Source organism: Mandrillus leucophaeus, unplaced genomic scaffold (assembly GCF_000951045.1).
Source record: "Mandrillus leucophaeus isolate KB7577 unplaced genomic scaffold, Mleu.le_1.0 Scaffold348, whole genome shotgun sequence".
NCBI classification, from domain to species: domain Eukaryota; kingdom Metazoa; phylum Chordata; class Mammalia; order Primates; family Cercopithecidae; genus Mandrillus; species Mandrillus leucophaeus.
The window spans coordinates 1,251,762-1,260,649 of NW_012103676.1; the positions used below are offsets into that span (position 1 = coordinate 1,251,762).

An 8,888-nucleotide genomic window follows, 5' to 3' on the forward strand; every position below is an offset into this window, starting at 1 on the left:
CCTTCCTTCCTTCCTTCCTTCCTTCCTTCCTTCCTTCCTAGACAGATTCTTACTATGTTGCCAGGGCTGACCTTGAATTCTTAAGCTCAGGACTGCAGGTGTGTACCTCTGCACATAGCTTATACTTGTTTTCAAATTGAATTCTGTGAACACACCTGGAAGGAGAAGAGGGCACTAAAGTTAATAAAATTAAGTAATTTGTTCAAGAACACAGGGCTGTAACACAGTGGTAGAGCCGGAATTAAAACCCATGGTATTCTAAATCTCTGCTCCATAAATTTGTAAGACAGGTTGCACAGCTAGTAAGGGGTGTGGCCACTTGGATTTCAGAGCCATGGAAGTCGTCTGCTTCTTGAAGTCTTCTCCTTACCTATAAAGGGGATGGTGCCTCCTTCCATCCTTTCTTCTCAAGGGAATCAGGAGAGTTCCTCGTTATTGAGAAAGGTTATGTTTGGTGATTCAGGACTGCCTTTCCAAGCCACACAGCAGACCTCTGTAAAGCATCCATGGAAGAGCATCATTACATTTGTCCTTCGTGCTTGTAGAATCTCAAGGAGAAAACCTGTTTCCTCATACGCTCTTTCTTGCTGTCTCTCACTGTTTCAGAAGAAAATAATTTCCTCCCCAATGTTCAAACTAGATGAGCGTGTGAAGCACTGAATAGAAGATTATTAAAGGAGCCCACAGTCCGCCTTCCAGTCTGCAATCTAATTAGCTGAAAGAGGCCCCTTAGAGTCAGCCCCAGAGAAATCTTCTATGGCCTAGAAAGCCGTCTAATGAGAGAAGACAGCCCATCGAAGAAGAGGGAAAAGCTTATGTTTGTGTTTCTGCGGGAGGGAGGAGAGACTCCAGCTCCTGTGTGTACCTCCATAATCACTTCCACAGGTACCTCCAGCCAGAAAACTAAAAAATGTAATCACAGAGCTCTCAGTAAACACAGCCTGGGTGGTTGTCGCCCTGTAGCCTGGCACAGAGGACACCTCCTAGGGTTTTTCAGAGAGAGGAAGATTGGTTTTATTTAGAGCTACTGCAAGCCCCAGGTAGCCAGCCTCTTCTCACCACTACAACAGACCAGAGAGGAAAAAACAGACTAAAAATAGCCTGCGATTGTGTTAGGGAGGCCTCTCTCATTTGGAGAGTCACAAGTGGCTGGTTAGAGGGGATGGGAGGTGGCAGGTGACGCCAGTCAAATATCCAGGGAGTCACTGCTTCAAGAACAGCAGGAAACGGCCTGCCTTTGGGAACTTAACAACTCTGCCATTCATATTCAGTCATCCACCCATTCATGTATTCAGCAAACATGGATTGAGCGCCTACTATGAGGCGGGCATTGTACTAGGTGCTGCGATACGGGAGTGAAAATGCCAAATGATTTCCCACTCCCATGAAGCTTCTATTATGGGGCCAGAGACAGACAGCATACGTGAAAAAAACTAACAGGATAATTATAGAAAGTGAGAAGTGTGCTATGAAGTGAAATAAAAGAGGGGCAGCTCTACAGGGCCCCATTCAACTCCAAGTTCCCAGTGGGATCAGTGGAGGCCTTCATTGTCATACATCTCAGCTTAACTCCTCCCTCTGCTTGGTTCTGCTTCCTTCACTCCCCTATAGGTGCTAATCCCAAAGGCAGTCCCTAAAGGCTTCCTGCAAACAGCTGTCTAACTCAGAGTATGGGTTCCAGAGAATCCAACCTAAGGCAGTGAGTGATGGAAGGAGAACCACTTCATACAGTGTTGATAGTGAAGGCCTGTCAGAAAGAGTGATGTTGGGACCTGAATAATGGGGAGGACCAAGCTTTGAGAATGTACTTGGGGAAAGTGTCTCAGGAACAGGGGATGACTGTGAGATGGGAACAAGCTTGGTGTATTAAAGGTATAGAAAAATGGCCCATGTAGTTCAAGCACAGTGATTCTTGAGGAAAGAGGAGTGAAAGGAGAGAGGACAGCAGGGCCAGGTCTTGCAGGGACCCACAGGTAGCAGTGAGGAGTTTGCATTTTATTCTAAGGGGGTGAGAAGTCACTGGAGAGGGTCAAGCACAGGAATGAAAGGATTCAGTTTACATTTTAAAAAGATCACTCTGGCTACTGTGAATTCAATTTCACCAGGAAGACAAGACTAACTGACTTGGAAAATTAGAGAATAACCCCAAAGCTATATAATTCTGTACCTATAGAGGGTACTGAATAAGGCTCTTTGGCATGGGTATATCTCATATTCATTGAATATATACTTAGCGAATGTGATAGTTGAACACCTGTTATATGCCAGACAGTGTGCTAGGCTCTGGGATACAGCAAATAAATGGGATAAATAATACCCTGAACCCTCATGGAGCTTGCATTCATAGCGGGAAGACTGTGATAATAAAGTGTTAAATCGGGTCGCATAGACTTAAAGCAGATCATTGGAAATGAAATACATTTTCTGAAGCAGATGGGACTTGGAACAGGTGGGGAAATATGTAGGGAGCAGCCATTGTAGATAGAAAAAACTCCAAGAACAATACCAGGGTGGCAGTGGTGAGCATGGTCAAACAGTGTCAATAATTACCATCTATTGAGTACCTGCTATGTGCCAGATACTGTGCTAAGAATTTTGCATCTTTTATATTGTATAATCTTCAGAGATATCAAATAAGGCAAGCATTATTTTTCTCTCATTTTATAGATGATGAAACCGAGGCTCACATAAATATCTTATTCAAGATCATATATCTAGAAAGAGGGGGATCTGGATTTCCTCCCATGCCTGTCTGACTCAGAAACCAAATCCTATGCCCTGAATCCCTGCACTACAGTGACATTCCAGTAGGTGTGGTGCACCATGGAGAGCACCTTGATTGGCCAGAAGTGGCCCCGAGCTGTCTAACCAAGTCTCCTACCCTTTTCCAGGTACAAGTTCTGTGCCAAGACTTGCATGTCTGCTGTTGTGTGGACACAGCTCTTGGTTCTTCACTTTTTTGCCTATGGCTTTCTTCACCGTATCTTTCCTATGTCTCATTTGGCAAAGATAGCTAAATGGTCGCCAGTATCAGGTTCTGTTTTTTATGACACATGGTTTAATATATTTCTTAACATCCTTTACATTTATATGTGGCAGATGACTGAATTCTGGCCAATGGAGCATGAGTGGAAGTTGGTTACGGCACTTCCAGGTCTGGTTCTTAAAAATCTCCTACTTATGCTTATTTCCCCTGATGTCCATCTTGGGAGACATTCACTGAAGATGTCAGAGCCACTCTTAACCTGTGTCTTTGAGTAACTGTGTGGGGAAGAGACCACTCACCAACCTGGGCCTTCCTTGGGCTATTGTGTGAGAAAGAGATAAAATCTACTGTTTTGAACCATTACATGTTTGGGTCTGTTTGTTACTGCAGCCCAGCCTACACTAACTCGTACACTTACTTCCTGTCATGACTCCCAAGGACCCAACTCTCCTTTAAAATATCATTCCAGTCTTTGTTTAGGATTTCTGGAAGAGAAAGTGGCAATTTGGACCATTCCAAAAAATTTAGCTAAACCAAGGAGTCTATAGAAAAAAATCAAAGAGTGAGTGAATGAAAACTTCATGTTTTCTGTAGTTATAGCAATAATGTGATGAGTGACAGAATTTTTTTAAAAGGGAGAAATAGAGAGAAAGAGTCATTCCACCTACTCTGGAAGGCACTGGGGTGTGCGGCAGCAATGGCAGAGGTGAAGGGATCTTGTGGTAGCTCCTCATGGGTTTATGTCTTGAAGGTTTCCTGCTCTGCCTCAACTTTGTGTTCAATCAGGAGAAAAAGCAGAGATAGTGGGGGTAAGTAAGAGAAGACGAGAGGGCATCGCCCTGTGCAATGTCAAATTCGGGCAAGTGTGAAGAGAACAGCTCTGTTGCAATTAGCTCAGGAGTATGAGCCTTCCTGAGGACTGTATGAGTTCTGGACACTTCAGGAGTCCTCAGCTAGTGACATGGTTGATATGGCTCAACTCATAAACAACTTGGAGGTGCAACTTAATTCAGAAGGTGGCTCAATGCAGGTATTCAGGTCCATCACTGGCCCTGTTCAGAGCAGAGATCCCCCTGAGATAGAAGCATAAATAATATGACTTCTCCACCACTTCTGGATGCCAACCCCATGGAGAACCCAGCACTGTTTAATGACATCAGGTTTGAGACCCCAGAAGAACTTTTGGCGAGTGATTTCAGCCTGTCCCCAGTGGAACTAGTTGACTTCTCCTCTCACAAGTCCAAGGCTCCTCTCCAGCCTGTTAGCATGCTGCAAGCTCCAGAACATCCTCCCAAGCCACAGTCTGCTCCCCGGACCCTTGTGGTGTTCACTTCAACATCAGCAAACATTCCTACTATTCTGACCACAGGCTCTGTCCTGACTCCCTCTCAGGGCACTGGTGGCTAGCAGATCTTACATGTTGTTCACAGCATCCCCTCAGTCCGTCTTCCAAGTAAGATGGGTGACCTGAATGCCATCCCAGTGGTGGTGCAGTCTCTGCCCATGGTGTATACTACTTTGCCTGCAAATGAGGGCACTGCAACCATTACAGTGCCACTCATTGGAGGAGATGGTACAAATGCTGGATCAGTGAATGTTGACCCCACTCCATGTCTCCACTGGAGATTCCAAGTGACAATGAGGAGAGTGTAATTAAAAGTGGATCCTCAGCCTCACAGAGTCTGCAGGGACCACAGCAAGAACCAGCAGCAATGGTCTAAATGCAGGGAGGAGTCGCTTGACTTAAGGAGAAGACGGATGCACCAGTGTAACTTTGCAGGACGCAGCAAAGTGTATTCCAAAAGCTCTCACCTGAAAGCTCACCACAGAATTCATATAGGAGAGAAGACTTATAAAAGGACCTGGGATGGCTGCTTCTGGAAATTCACTCATTCATTTGAGCTCACCAGCCATTTCTGCGAGCGCAGGCATCAAGCCTTTCCGGTGCACGGACTGCAACCGCAGCTTTTCTGGTTCTGACCACCTGTCCCTGCACCACTGTCGCCATGACGCCATGTGAGCTGCACAGGTCACACTAGAGAAGCTGCACTGGTATCTTTCCTGTTTGTATGTTGAGGTCAGGACCATTTTTTCCTCTTTGACTTCAACTTGCATCTGGAATGGAGTTGAAGCAGCCCACTGAGCCAAGTTGAGGAGACTGGAGGAAAACATAGCTGGTCTCCCGTGGGGCTCTTCATATTCCACCTTCACCTCTCCACTGTCTAGATCTGTTTTTTTCAACCTCCACATGGGTTGAATTCCAGTGTGACACCATGGCTGCCCTTCCATCCCCCCTGCTCTGAAATAGGACATTTTTCCTGCAGTAACAAAACAGGAATCAAACTCAAGGCTGTGGACAAACATACACTGCTTTTTTCTTTCCTATTTTTCTCTTGTTTTCTAGAACGCTTATCCATATGTTTTAAAAATAAGTACCTAGCGGTGGTTTGATAGTGTCCTAAATTACTTTTTTCAAGTTCCAAGATAGAAAGAGTGTAACAATGTAATTGATTGGTAAGATTTACGGGGATTTGGCCGGGCGCGGTGGCTCAAGCCTGTAATCCCAGCACTTTGGGAGGCCGAGACGGGCGGATCACGAGGTCAGGAGATCGAGACCATCCTGGCTAACACGGTGAAACCCCATCTCTACTAAAAAAATACAAAAAAAAAAAACAAAACTAGCCGGGCGCGGTGGTGGGCGCCTGTAGTCCCAGCTACTCGGGAAGGCTGAGGCAGGAGAATGGCCTAAACCCGGGAGGCGGAGCTTGCAGTGAGCTGAGATGCGGCCACTGCACTCCAGCCTGGGAAACAGAGCGAGACTCCGTCTCAAAAAAAAAAAAAAAAAAAAAAAAGATTTACGGGGATTCGGTTCCTGAGTATGAGGCACATTCCCAGTGAATAAGCTGAGTCCCATACCAAACTCAAAGGTTTAAATAAATCGAATCCTATTTCTTCTTAAAGTTTGGTTTTCAAAAGAAGAGGGAGAAATAGGGACAGAGAAAGAAGAGAGCTGAGAGAAAGAAAGAGAAGAGGAACTAGAAATATGAGAGAACAGAAAAGATAGAAGGGAAAATAAAGGAAAGAGAGGAAACAAGATAGAAGATACAGAGAAGAAAAAGCATATGTAAAAAAGGACTGAAGGAGCAAAATTAAAATCAAGTCACTCCACAGTTCTGAGAAGATAAGGCTCTCCTAGAAAGACCTCCCAGGAACTCATCACACTCAGCCTCTGAGGTAAAAAGATGTTTCTTTCCTGGTCTGGGACCAGGTGTATTAGGCCCATTGCCCTGCTATCTTGCACACCTGCAAAGCGTCTGAATACGGCATTGTGATCAGCGACCTGGGATTAGGTCCCAATCAAACTCAAGAAAATTGTGCTTCCTCCTAGCAGGTAAAAAAGAAGAGGGATAAAGGTTACATCAACAGGGGACAACCTCAGTTTCAGTAACTTTATATTTAGATTGCAGTGACTGGGAGTTAATTAGGCTTGGTCTTTTTTTCACTCTCCACTCCCCATCTTTTTCTTGACAAATTAGTTGGAAAATGGGTTCTAAAGAAAAGCAGAATGATCCTCGGGATTGGTAATGGGGTGGTGGTAATGGGGTAGTTAGGAAGAAAGACCCCTCGAAGCGTTTTGGCTCTCACAGGCCTTTTAAGTCAGTGTGTTTGTCAGGACTACGGACAGTTCCAGGCTTGCCTGTGGGAGGGCCATTGAGGAAGCCGAGAAGGTGGCTTTAATAAAGGAACCCTGGAAACTCCTGGATAGTGGGTGCCGGCCACCTTATTTAATTATGCAATGATCAGCAACCTTTACATTTTAATTCGGAGTCACAGTAATGAAGCCATCCTGCTTCTACTTGGGGCAGACCTGCTCATTCTTCCGTTGCTCCGGAAGGGTCTTCAGCACTAATTGGCTGTTTGGTAGCTGGATCTTGACAGTGTGAGGTAGGTAGCGATCCCCTTGCTTTCATTCTAATGCATTCTCTGGTCTCTCTGCCCTCCTCCTCTTTGATTTGCCTAATTAGTGCTAATAATTTAAAAGCTGCATGGCCCTCTTTTGATCCTGCTGTCGACGGCAGACAGAGCCATTCCATTAGCAGATATTAAATAGTGCTAATATGTAGTGACACACGGTTGGAACTGGCTCGCACACACTTCCAGCCTGGGACCGCAGGGCTGCCTTACACACACACACACACACACACACACTTCATTCACTTTACTCCTAGAGAAAAGTCATTGTCGGCAGTAGCAGTTTTAAAGCACTGTGTCTTAATAACTGTTTGAGGCCCCCTATATCGTGGGCTGGCATTGAGAAACCACATGATTTATTTCACATTTCAGGGTTTTAATGATTAATTCATGAATGTATCTGCAAGAATGCCAAGGTCTCCAAAATAATGAAAGCCTTTTTTTCCCCTAAAGTTGTTTGTTTTCATTTCAAATCAAAGCAATCTGTCTTGAACATTCATTTCTCTCTCCCTTCACTCCCTTCACCCTGAAAGGGGGAAAAAAACACTACTGCTCATTTCACTGGGGTCTTGATAACATTTTGACAAGTAATATAATTCATTTACATTTATCAAAATAAATAGATAAGTCTTCTATCTTCTCTCTGTTTAGCTGACATGGACAGGCCTTTCACCTCCAGCAGGCATAAATAAGCTCGAGGTCATGAGCAGTGATTCAGCCTGTGTGTTCCCGAATATTCTGAAACTTCTGTTGAAATGTAAAGGGGTGCTTTCACCCTTTACATTTCACCCTTTACATTTGGATGTGCTTTCAGCGGGACTCTTCCCAGATCCTGGGAAAGCAGACATTGTAGCTGTCAGTCTGACCTGGGCTCATAAGTCATAAACCATATCTCACTTACTTAAAGACAGTAGGATGCCATGGTTAATAATGTTGGTTCTATAATGCGATTAGCTAAGTATTAATCATAGCTTTATCATTTTCCCATCAAGTGTGTGACTTTAGGCAACTCACTCGTAATAGTCACAGCTACATTATAGAGTTGTTACCAGGATTAAAAAAGATAATACATGTAAAAGGCTCAGCACTGCAACTGATCATAGTAAGTACTCAACAAAGGTCAGGAATAATGATGATGATGGTGATTGAATAGCCTTGGTCACTGCACAATGGGCAAGAGCAAACAAACCCCTTGGACCCGGGCCTCTGCAAAATGATCTGAATGATAGGGTTGGTGACTGTGAGAAATGACATTTAGAATCTGTGGGCTTACCAATAACTTTCTCTTTGTGCTCCTATTTGCTTTATGTTTTTTAAAATTTCATTCATTTATTGGTAAACTAACAGCCACACTGCATAAAGTTCAAATGGCAGAAAAGGGGATGCAGTGAAAATTCAGTGTCTTTAGCATTTTGTTCTCTCTGGGAAATGGTCCTTATTATATTGATCTTGTGTAACTTCCCAGCGATATTAAATACAGATGCAAGACACAAGGATCATATTCTGCTTACAGTTTTTTCTTTAAAATCTTGTGGTGTGTCCACCGATCCCACAGAAATACAAACTACCATCAGAGAATACTATAAACACCTCTACACAAATAAACTAGAAAATCTAGAAGAAATGGATAAATTTCTGGACAAATACACTCTCCCAAAACTAAACCAAGAAGAAGTTGAATCTCTGAATAGACCAATAACAGGCTCTGAAATTGAGGCAATAATTAATAGCCTACCAACCAAAAAAAGTGCAGGACCAGAGGGATTCACAGCCTAATTCTATCAGAGGTACAAAGAGGAGCTGGTACCATTTCTTCTGAAACTATTCCAATCAATAGAAAAAGAGGGAATCCTCCCTAACTCATTTTATGAGGCCAGCATCATCCTGATACCAAAGCCTGGCAGAGACACAACAAAAAAGAGAATTTTAG

At 43.9% G+C, this 8,888-nt stretch overlaps 1 pseudogene; it reads left to right on the forward strand.

Annotated features, from left to right (window-relative positions):
• Window positions 1-3,947: 3,947 nt before the first annotated feature.
• On the forward strand, window positions 3,948-5,006 carry LOC105546055 (annotated as a pseudogene).
• The last annotated feature ends 3,882 nt before the right edge of the window (window positions 5,007-8,888 follow it).